At 48.5% G+C, this 12,392-nt stretch overlaps 1 protein-coding gene across 2 annotated transcripts in view; it reads left to right on the plus strand.

Annotated features, from left to right (window-relative positions):
• The window catches only part of UCK1 (uridine-cytidine kinase 1), a 168,437-nt gene that overhangs the window by 93,635 nt on the left and 62,410 nt on the right, over positions 1–12,392 (plus strand). The window lies entirely within an intron of this gene.

Here is a 12,392-nt window from a genome sequence, read left to right on the forward strand (position 1 = left end):
CTGGAAGGCTGGCTAATGGGAAGTAAGGTTAAGGACTATACAGGATTGTATAATTTGATCATGAGAGAGCAAATACTTAACAACTGTCAAAAACCAGCTATTGCATCAACACCTGATTGATTCTGATCTGACTTCTCCCCAAGAATTGGGAAAGAAGGCAGATAGATGGGTCAGGACTAGAGTTAAGCAGAAAAACCAGAACCAGGGCGGTGATCAGAAAAAGGCAGACCAGAAGGGTAATGAGCAGAAACAAAAAGACCAGAAGTCTTCACCAGGCCCCCAAAAGGCTCAGGGGGAGGGTGGTTCCAAAAAGGATAAGAAGAAAGATGGCCAAAAGAAACCATGGTGCAACTATTGTAAGTCCAACTCACATTGGTTTAGTGAGTGCACCAAAAAGGATAAGCCCCCAGCCACCATTGCCCCTAAGGCAACTGTACCCCCTAGTTCAGCTGTAAGTGGTGGTTCCCAGCAAAAGGGTGTAGTAGGGTTAACCCTGGGAACTGAGGAGGATTCTGGCCTAGTCAGAGTACCTACTCAGGCTGTCCTGATCTGTGATGGGGACTTAGCTTTGTCCTCTACTGTAGGCCCCAGTAACCTGGGCAAGTACAGACAGACACCTTTTATCAACCAAAGAATGGCTCAGGCCTACAGGGACACTGGAGCTAGTGTCACAATGGTGACACCTGCTTTTGTGGACCCTGGACAGATCATACTAGGTGAGAATTACCTAGTGACCAACGCTAGCAATGCCACTACCTCCCATAGTGTGGCTATTGTTAACTTCTCCTGGGGAGGGGTAACTGGCCTCAAGAAAGTTGTTGTTAGTTCAGACCTTCCTGTAGAGTGTTTACTGGGCAATGATCTTGAAACTTCAGTTTGGTCTGAAGTGGAGTATAGGACCCATGCAGAAATGCTGGGGATAGATGCACATGTCCTTGCTGTGACCAGGTCACAGGCCAAAAAGTGCAACACTGAACAAGTGCTGGATCCTGAAACTATGGACCAGTCACAATCCAAGAGAAAGAGCAGTAGGGTTAAGGCTGTGCCTTCCCCCCTGCCTCAGGTGGTGGATCAGCCCTCCCAGGAGGATGATTCTGAGAGCCCTGAAGGAACTGTCCTAGAAGAACTTGAACCTGATCAGGTTGAGTTTCTTGGGACAGGGGGACCTTCCAGGGCAGATCTGAGGCAGGCTCAATTAGACTGCCCCTCTCTTGAACCCCTCAGACAGCTGGCTGCTGCTGAGGCTGCAGGGAATGCTCAAGGTACCCATAGAGTGTATTGGGATGAAGGGCTACTGTACTCAGAGGCTAGAGACCCCAAGCCTGGTGCATCCAGGAGGTTGGTCATACCACTGAAGTTCAGAGGCTTCCTTCTAACCTTGGCCCATGATATTCCCCTTGCAGGACATTTAGGCCAGAACAAGACTTGGGACAGGCTTGTCCCTCACTTTCACTGGCCCCATATGTCAGAAGATACCAAGGAGTTTTGTCGCTCCTGTGTCACCTGCCAAGCCAGTGGCAAATCAGGTGGCACCACAAAGGCCCCCCTCATACCACTACCTGTGGTGGGGGTCCCCTTTGAAAGAGTGGGCATAGATATTGTAGGACCAATGGACCCACAAACAGCATCTGGGCACAGATTCATACTGGTGATAGTGGACCATGCCACCAGGTACCCAGAAGCAATTCCCCTGAGGACCACAACAGCTCCTGTTGTGGCAAGGGCCCTGCTTGGAGTATTCTCCAGAGTGGGCTTTCCAAAGGAGGTCATTTCTGACAGAGGTGCCAACTTTATGTCAGGATACTTGACTGCAATGTGGAAGGAGTGTGGTGTTAACTATAAGTTCACCACACCCTATCACCCACAGTGCAATGGGCTTGTTGAGAGATTCAACAAGACCCTAAAGGGAATGATAAAAGGATTACCAGATAAGCTTAGGCGAAGATGGGACATCCTTTTACCCTGCCTTCTGTTTGCTTACAGAGAGGTCCCACAAAAGGGGGTTGGCTACAGCCCTTTTGAGCTTTTGTTTGGGCATCCTGTAAGAGGACCCCTGTGTTTGGTGAAGGAAGGATGGGAGAGACCTCTCAGACAACCCAAACTAGACATAGTGGATTATGTACTTGGTCTCCGCTCCAGGATGGCAGAGTATATGAAGAAGGCTTCTAAAAACCTTGAGGCAAGCCAAGAACTCCAAAAAGCTTGGCATGACCAAAAGGCTGTACTGACTGTTTACCAGCCAGGACAGAAAGTGTGGGTGTTGGAGCCAGTGGCCCCAGCAGCACTCCAAGACAAATGGTCTGGACCCCACACTATTGTTGAGAAAAAGGGAGAAGTCACCTACTTGGTGGACCTTGGGACTCCCAGAAGCCCCCACAGGGTGCTTCATGTCAACAGATTGAAGGCATATGTTGACAGGGCAGACATGGGGCTACTCATGGCTACAGATGAGGGACAGGAGGAAGAGAGTGACCCTCTCCCAGACCTGTTGACTCAGAACCCTGATGATGGCTCAGTTGATGGTGTGGTCTTTTCTGACAGCCTCACTGTCCATCAGCAACAGGACTGCAGACAGGTTCTGCAATCCTACAGACATATGTTCTCTCTGACCCCAAGTCAGACAAACTGGTGCACCCATGAGGTGGACACTGGTAACAGTCTGCCTGTGAAGAGTAAAATCTACAGGCAACCTGACCATGTCAGGGACTGCATAAAAGTTGAGGTACAAAAGATGTTGGAGCTGGGAGTCATTGAACCTTCAGAGAGCCCTTGGGCTAGTCCTGTAGTCCTTGTGCCAAAACCTCACACCCAAGATGGCAAGAGAGAGATGAGGTTTTGCGTGGATTACAGAGGTCTCAATGCTGTCACTAGGACAGATGCCCACCCAATACCTAGGGCAGATGAGCTCATTGACAGACTGGCAGCTGCTAAGTTTTTGAGCACATTTGACCTAACAGCAGGCTACTGGCAAATCAGACTAGCTGAGAGTGCAAAGGCCAAAACTGCTTTCTCGACCCCAGGAGGACATTATCAATTTGTGGTAATGCCCTTTGGTTTGAAGAATGCACCTGCCACTTTCCAAAGGCTGGTGAATCAAGTCCTTACTGGGTTGGATGATTATTGTGCAGCTTATCTTGATGATGTTGCTGTCTTTAGCTCCACCTGGGAGGATCACCTGGTCCACCTGAGGAATGTTTTAGAGGCCCTGCAAAAGGCAGGCCTCACTATCAAGGCCACTAAGTGCCAGATAGGGCAGAGCAAGGTTGTATACCTGGGCCACCTAGTTGGTGGGGGTCAGGTTCAACCACTGGAGAGCAAGATCCAGACCATAAAGGACTGGGCTCCTCCAACTACCCAGACTCAGGTCAGAGCTTTCTTGGGCCTGACTGGGTACTACAGAAAGTTTGTTAAGAACTATGGGTCCATAGTGACACCACTTAATGACTTGACCTCCAAGAAGATGCCAAAGAAAGTTCAGTGGACAGTAAGCTGTCAAAAAGCATTTGATGACCTGAAGCAGGCCATGTGCAGTGCACCTATTCTGAAAAGTCCAGACTACTCCAAAGAGTTCATTGTCCAGACAGATGCTTCTGAGTTAGGTGTGGGAGCTGTTCTTTCACAACTGAATGTAGATGGTCAAGACCAGCCCATTGCTTTTATAAGTAGAAGGCTGACCCCTAGAGAGAAACGTTGGTCAGCTATTGAGAGGGAGGCCTTTGCTGTGGTTTGGGCCCTGAAGAAGCTGAGGCCATACTTGTTTGGCACTCACTTCAAGATTCAGACAGACCATAAGCCCCTCTTGTGGCTAAATCAGATGAAGGGTGAAAATCCCAAACTTCTTAGGTGGTCCATTTCCCTACAGGGGATGGACTTCACAGTGGAACATAGACCTGGGACTGACCATGCCAATGCAGATGGACTCTCCAGATATTTCCACTTAGAACATGAAGACTCAACTGGTCAAGGTTAGTTTAATGTCCCTAAGTTTGGGGGGGGGGGGGTTGTGTAGGAGAGTAGGGTCTGCTTTCTATGTTCACCCCCACTTTTTGCTTTTGCTTTACTGGTTTTCGACTTAGATGTGGCTGTGGGCCTGCTAATCAGACCCACAGCCCTGCTGTTCTCTCTCTAAACTAATACTATGTACTTTAGGTGCATAACCCATTTGGATAGGATCACCTTATTGGCCCCTGTACAGTGTACCCTAGGTACCCAGGGCATAGGTGTACCCTAGGCCTACCAGGGGCTGCAGCATGTATTATGCCACCCCTGGCCTGGCCTTCCATTTTGACACAACTGGCTGATCACTCAGCTGGGGCAAGGTCGTGTAATCACCCCTTGCTTAGGTGTAGTATTCCTATACCTAACTTACATATAGACACATGTGTACCTATCAGTCACTCCTATGGCAGGCCTTGACAATCCTGGAGGCAGAGTGCTTGGTAACATGTGAGATGGTGCTCTAGCATGAGCTGAGCCTGTCTGCAGCTTTCGGAACCTTGTCCTTATAGCTGTTCTATGATATAGCCTACCATATACTCTTAAAGTGCCTTATAATCTTCGACGGTTATGGTAACTATGGTTTGGCTTTATCAAAACATGTCGTGTAAGGTGTCTAACACTAGGGAATAATACCCCCATGCCATTTCTGGACATGAGAATATTATTCCCCCCTTCTAGAGGGAAAGACATGTTAAAATCATACTTCAACTGTTAGCCTCTGACCAAAGCCTCAGCATCACAAAATGGATGCTGCTGCCACGACACAAGTCTGACCTCCTGCAGCTGGGAGTGATCCCAGCCAGGGAGGCCTGGACAATAGGTTTCCTGCTTGGGGAGGTGCTAGCACCTCCCCAAGCCTGGAGGTGCTAGCACCACCCTGCCCCTGTATTGGGGCAGGGTGGGCTGAAAGGAATGAGACATGCTTGGGGCACACAAGGTGTTCCTTGCATAGTCCAGTTCAAACCGGCGCTGGGGCACTCCAGCCCCAGCTCTGGCGCGAAACTGGACAAAGGGAAGTGGGTGTAACCACCCCCTCCCAGGTCCCACCCATAAGGCGTGACCTAGCAGGTATCCCAGCCCCCCAGATTAGTATAAGAGTGGGAGTTGGGCCTCAAGACTTTAGATTATCCTGAACCTGCAAAACTGAACAGAAACTCTGGACCTTCGACATTCGACGAAAGAAGAAGACTGAAGAATCTCCCTTGTAGCCAAGGAGTGGCTACCCTGTGCAAACAGGCACCATCAAGAGACTACCCTTTGCTTTGCGACCGTTCTACGAGGAACCGACTGCAGAGCCCGACCAGAGCCTTGACTTCCAGACTTCTCCGACCCTCATCCACATCTGCAGCAGAGCTGAGATCCGTGGAGGCGACGAGCGACGTGGGACCGGCTACCTGGGAAAAGTGGCTAGTAACTTACAGCGCAGCTTCTGAGGTACCCTCGAAGTTGTGCACCGGGGATTGAGAAGCCCCAACCCCAAGCACCATCTGCACCGAAGATCAGCCCCCCACACTCCACGAGTCCTGCGTGGGGCCCTTCAGCATTTTCCTGCTTGCCGCGTCTGTCCGGTTGCTTGCCCGCTGGCTAGTGGCCTCTGTGACGACGCACCCTGAAATCTTCTGCGCTGGTTTGGCTCCTCCAGACTGGCTCCCGCTTCTCTGCAAAGAAGAAGCACCCCAGACCTTCCCGGTCTGCACCAGAAGCAAGTCCTTTGTTCTTCGTGGGTTCCGCTTGCCAAGGCTTGGTGAGTCCTAGTCCAACTTCGACGCCGCCGACAGCAAGAGCCTTCGTGGGACAGCTCGCCTCCTGGTCGTCCTCGACGCTTCCTGGTCCTCCTGGCTGCAGCGACAAGCTTCACCTTCACCTGCAACTCTTCACGACATCGCCTGGTTCCTTCCTGGTTCCACGTGGTCACTGGCTAGTGACCTTGACTCTGTCCCTTCTGCTTGCAGGTTTCTTCTCTTCTTGATCCCAGCCTTGGGATCCACCGGACACTCTCCCCTGACTGCCTGTCAGCATCTTTCTTCAGGCATCCATAGGAGTCGACGACGAAAACGACGCATCTTCACCCCTATGCACCCGCAGCCTGTGGGCTAGGTAACTTGGGTACTCCGGTGCTCATCAGGATAGTGACTATCCTAGTGTCTAGTTTTCAAGTCTCAACTTCCTAGCTACTCCGGAAGTGTCCTAAATCTACCGTTTTCTAAACTGTACTATTGCTATTGACTTTTACGCATTACGCGTGAGTGTTTCCACTCTGCACACGAATCCCGTGGGCCTCCCACTTCCTAACGCTAGTGTAGTGTAGCCCCAGCGATTCCCTAGGCCTAGGCCTATTCTATTTCCGTGACAGTGGTTCTTATACCACTTACTTAGTATATGGTTTGCGTGGCCCCTAGGGCCTAACTGTATTACTTACCTGTGTGACTTAATGTATGCATAAATAAGACTGTGTTGTACTTACCTCTAATCTCATAAAGAGTGCTGAGGGTTTGCTTAGAATAAATACACTGTATTTTATATATATATCTGTTGTGGTGTCCTTTCATTTGGTATTCAAGGGATTATATATGGTATCACAGCTGGCTTCACATGCCATTCAGAGTTTAGCCTAAGACTGCTCTTGTCCATGCTACCACTAGGATAGCTGGTCTATAAGGTTGACTTTACAACCAATCACCATAAGGGTATTTGGACTGATATAAGGTGTACACTATAACTAGTGACATCATACATCAGGCCAACTTCTCACAATAGCAAACAAAACACTTCCATTAGCAGTGTAACAGGCTGTAGTAGTGGGTCCGCGTGCCTGTTTAGGAATCTCCATGCATTCTGATGGTAAGTTTAAATAACCAAACTCTAAGACCTCAGGAGCCAAATCGCTAGGTTGAGCATCTTTGGGTTTGGGTGCCTGATCTGCCATTGATCCTGTGTGAGAGGGTCCGGCCTATTAGGGAGCTTCTCGTGTGGGACTACTGAGAGAGCTAGTAGTGTTGTGCACCAGGGCTGACGTGCACAGGTGGGAGCTACACAGATCATGGTGAGTGATGTTTTTCTGAGCCTTCAAATCAGAAATGGAATGAGAGGGATGGGTGGAAAAGCATAGGCAAATATCCCTGACCAACTCATCCATAGTGCGTTGCCCTTGGATAGTGGATGTTAGCCCCTGGATGCGAAGTCTGGGCATTTAGCATTTTCTTTTGTGGCGAACAGATCTATGTGAGGTAACTCCCACTTTTGAAAGTAGGGAATGAGGACTTGTGAGTTGAGTTCCCACTCGTGGGTCTGTTGGTGTGTCCTGCTGAGCACTTCCGCAAGATCATTGTCCGTCCCCAGTGGATATTCTGCAAACAAATTAATGTGATGGTGAAGAGCCTAGTTCCATATGGTTTGAGAGAGGCGTGACAACTGGGAAGACTGTGTCACCCCCTGTTTTTGTAGAAAGTATATGGCTGTCATATTGTCCATCTGGACTAGGACAATCTTGTGAGATAGATGGGGAAGGAACACTTTCAGTGCAAAGAATACTGCCTAAACTCCAAGTAGTTGATGTGTAGGTACTGATGTTTGGCATCCCACAGACCTTGTATTCTGTGGTTTAATAGATGTGCACCCCAACCCATCTCTGAAGCATATGTAGTTAGAGTGATTTGAGGAACAGAGTCCAGAAGAGATTCCTATAGTGGGCGCATGTTTAGTCTTGCGTTGGGAACTATGGCAATCTAAGATGCCATCATATCTAGTAGACGCATGAGAGTCCGAATTGAGGTAGAAGTGCCTAAAAGTTGTTAATCCGAGTGGGATTGGGTTAAGATAGTCCTAACTGTGTTGAGGATTGCTCCTAAGTATGGTTGAAGTTGAAGAGATTGAAGGTGAGACTTGGGGATATTGATGGGGAACCCAAATTTGTGTAGCAGGTCTATTGTGATCTGTACGTGTTGTTGACACTGCAGATGGGTGTTTGATTAGCCAGTCGTCCGAGTATGGGAATACATGAATGTTTTGTCGACGTAGATGTGCTGCTACTACTGCTAGGAACTTTGTGAAAACCTTTGGTGCTGTAGTGACATCGAAGGGGAGAACCTTAATTTGCTAGTGTTTTCCGGCTATCACAAACCTGAGGTATTTGTGATGAGCAGGATTAATGGGTATATGGCAGTTGGTGTCATTTAGGTCTAAAGTAACCATAAAGTCACCCATCGTTAGAAGTGGAATGACATCTTGTAGAGATACTATGTGAAAGTGTTCTGATAGGATGTAGTAGTTGAGAGGTATGAGATCTAGGATTGGTCTCAGTGACCCGTCCTTCTTTGGTTACGTTAACCTGCCTGGAAGCATGGGCAGAAACTGAATGGGTGGATGACAACGTGTCAAATAGGGACTAGAGATTCCCTGTGAAGTTGGACTCCATGATAGGAAGCTGCCGGGCAATTACTTGTCGGTAAGCACTAGCATCCTCTGGTGGTGAAGGGCGAGCTGGGTACATATCTGGGTCATTGGGAGTCATGGGGTCTGGATCATAATCATCCCAAGGATCTGGTTCCCCTAATGGTCCTCATAATCTCCCTGTTGGTGAACCTGCAGGTGCATGGTCTAGAGGGCCCAGATGTGGAGAAGGAGGAGATGGTGGCGGTGGTGGAGGATGATATGCAGGGTTTGTCGCCTTGTCTTCTGTTTTCTTCTTGGGAGGTACAGGTATGTATAGTCCTCCTCAAATGTCAACTGCCTTTTAGGGGAAGGTGAGGCTACGATTCTCCTTGTGCCTTCTTTAATATGGATCTTCCTCTGTTTAATGTCCATCTTTTCAAGAATTGGCTCGACCGAAGACAAAGAAACCGAAGAATGCTTTGAGAGTTTGAGTTCAGTCGATTTCAGAATTGAGGCTTTTCTGGTACCGAAGGCTATGGAGCTGGCTGCCACATTGGTTCCAAAGGCTTGGCGTAGACCGAAGAATGCTCTTGATCCAATGAGGTCTGTGCCGAAGCAGAAGGCTTAGGTTTAACAGCAGTTTTCGGTGCCAGGCTCGAAGGCGGGGCATACAAAACCTCTTTTCAGGTCCAACTATTGCCTGAAGGCAGTGCCGGTCCGGCGACATCTAAAAGTGGAAGAGGTGAGTATTTGGAACTCTCTTTCAGTGGAACCGGGTTCTAGGTAACAGTACTCATGCGCTGCCCCAGCACTTCCTCCACATCCGAGCCGGAGATCTCCTCGACAGAGAATGCTGCATCCTCCTCCTCCTCAATAAATGGCTCTTCCTGGGCCTGCTCCTCACCGAAGATGTCAGGAGTATCGTCCTCGCTACTGTGAGACAGGTCCAGTCAAGGCGACCTTCGATCACAAAGTGTTGTCATTGCTCAGAAAGATGTGCAGGCATCCAGTCGGTTTCGCAGTGGTCTGGCGACAGGTAGAGGTTACACACCCGGTGTAGGTCGGCGTGTATTTGGTGTGACACTGCAAAGACTCGTACCAAATAGAGTTGAACATGGAGGAGAGGCACACACGTCCGAACCAGACAGTGCAGAGAAAAAAAAAGCTACCAAAGGAGTCGATGCCCACGCGCACCATCACCGAGAGGAGGAGTCACTCTACCTCGTGATTCAAAACACTTCTTTGAAACAAAACTATTTGCACACCTCCGGACCCAACACTAGATGGCAGGAGTATGCAGAGCATGATTCGAACGTTACAAACAGGCAAAATGCACACTTAAATACCATGAACACAGAAATACCAAAACTAGGCAGAAAATCTATCCCCTCCCCTAGAACGCTCCTTAACTATCTCCTTGCCTGGGTTAGTTCTGTAGCCGACCCAGCCTGGGGTCTGAATAGCTGGTGACGATCATGTATGAAAAAGACCGAGAGCTTCATGGCTGTCATAGTCTTTATTCATTCTTATGCAATGTGAGTCTACAGACTCTTGCTTCACTTGAGTCTTTAACCAAACTGAATACTTCTCTTCCCACTCTGTGGCGTACTGCTAGACGGGTGCTGAACCGATGAATCGCTGGTCGTGATCATATTTGAAGAAGACCGAGAGGTTCATGGCTGTCACAGTCTTTATTCATTCTTATTCGATGTGAGTCTACAGACTCTAGCTTAACATTTCAATGTGTAAATAAATGCAAGAGAGCGGCTTTCCTTACATGGGGCTATTGATCACTGATGAATCCCTGTCACTGATTGCACTGATGAAATTGTATTATGTTGCCTTTGAAATTTCAATTACAATATGATTTAAAAATGAGTGAAAGTAGCCAGTCTGGCATGGTTTTCAGAGGACACTGTATCCTGTATCCTATCGGTGTGGGCTGTTCTTCAAGAAGTCAACTGCCTTAAGACTGTAATCTGAGCCCGTGTGTTGCTTGTGACAAGTGGGGACCTGCAACATCGCTTTGCATCTTGAGATGATTCCAGCTTCACATGATATGCATAATTCCACTAACTAGTGGTTGGCTCCAGATACACCTGTTCAAATCAGATTTGTATTCTTGGTGTCGCCATAGGTGGAGTCTGTAGGATAGGTGCTGATGTCAGCCATAAGCCCACAGTGCAGCACTGCGACTGCCTTTGGTGTAGGAGCATGCTCGAGGTCGGATGTTGGGATACTTGACCTCTTCCATGATGAAGCGCAGCGCAAACAATGAGAAGTTGTTGCATCATATTGTGAAATGTACTTTCAGCGCCCGTGTGTTTTATGCACGGTTCGTCTGGCTACAGATTTCCTAAATGAAGGTTCAAGGCCTCGATAAAGAGTCAGTAGATTTCTGTCAACCCAGTCTAGGATTTGGGGCTACCTCTTATTTAAAACAACTAGCCTCCAGCTGTGTTATCTCGGCTTGGGGTACATACACAAATAGGGACAGGAATGTACCCATCATCCAACGCCACATACCTCTGACAAATGTACCGGTGAAAATGTATGGTAAAATACTGCCGGAGCGTAGTGAAGGTTCAGTAGCATTCTGTTCCCCCATCAGGATGGCTCTAGCGAAGACCGGGCACTGTGGGACTACGGCAGTGTATTGTTTGCATCAAAATTCTCATTACTGCAAATAAAATAGACATTTGTTGATCCCCCGAACTGTTGGTGACTGCAAAGATTGTAGGGTTGATGGACACGCAAAAGATAGTGGGGGTGGGTCCATAGCATTTCCAGAGGATTGTAGTGTCCCTTTCCAAGTAAGCAGTGGTGTCTGTCAAGCCTGGCTCCCAGCACCTAGACATCTTTGTGTATTTATCATTGAGGTCGCTTCAGAGGAGCGTCCTAAGCTGCATGGCACACTGGTATTGATGGTAACCCCTGCAGATGACCGTTTTAATCTCCAGGACAGCGAAAGTCCTCTAAAGTCTCTTCAATAGATTCAGATCTTTTTACCACAATCGGTCCAGGATTATTAACTTTGACAAGATTAAATACATGCTTATCATCCATGGCCTTGAGAGCAGTAGAAGTGAATTAAGAAGTAAACTCTACTACTCCTGCGTCCTGGGGATCGTCTTTTCCCAACCTGTAGCTAGGCCACTTGGTTGTGAACCTGGAAGCCGCTCCGTGAAGTTTTTTTTCTGGTTCATACAGTAAGTGTGGTTTAACCCACACATGCAGGTACATGAAGTCCCTACCGTTTTCTCCGTGCGAGTCGGCACTTTTGTCAATTTGCTTTTTTTCTGCTACTCTGTGTAGAATCTGCTTCTCTCTGGCTCATCCATTCTATACCGCATGGCAGCTGTCCAACATTTGCCATGGATTCAGATTGGCAGCCTACCCATGATCAGAACACGCTGTGTGGGTGCGTTTCAACCGTACGCCATTTCCCACTAGGAGAATGTGTTACGCCGCATTCACCTTTCCACCGTCCAGCTAACGAGGTGGTGCGCACCATGGTTGTGAGGCGGATTTCTCTCTGATTGGAGCCAGGGGGTCAGGCTTCCTTAGACCACCTTCTGGCAGATGGATTCCCTCCTGTGCATCTCCTTTCTATTCTGTGAAGGTGACATCTCTTCCTTCAGATGCATGCATGTTTCTCCAGTGCTAAGGCTGGAGTGATGTCTATATTCAGGTATGTGATTGCCATAGAGCTAAGCAGCACTGCCACATGGGAAACCTCAGACTGAGTGCAGGCAATACCACCAAAGGGCTAACTCACGCGGCGGTGCATAGTTTAACCAACACATCCTTTGGGACGAGTTCCTTAAGGAGTTGCCGCTCCAATGTTGTCTTTCTTGTCCTCCAATCTTTTATGATCCTGTGTGCGACCTCACCCAATGTTGGACATAGACCTGAGCGCGGATATAGAGGGGCGGGCGCTGATATAATTACAATGTTATGCCTTGGTTGTAGGCTTTTTACCATGAAACCTCCAACATCCCATCTGTCATCCTTCAAACTGG

This window comes from Triturus cristatus, chromosome 1_2 (assembly GCF_964204655.1).
Source record: "Triturus cristatus chromosome 1_2, aTriCri1.1, whole genome shotgun sequence".
In the NCBI taxonomy this organism is placed as follows: Eukaryota; Metazoa; Chordata; class Amphibia; order Caudata; family Salamandridae; genus Triturus; species Triturus cristatus.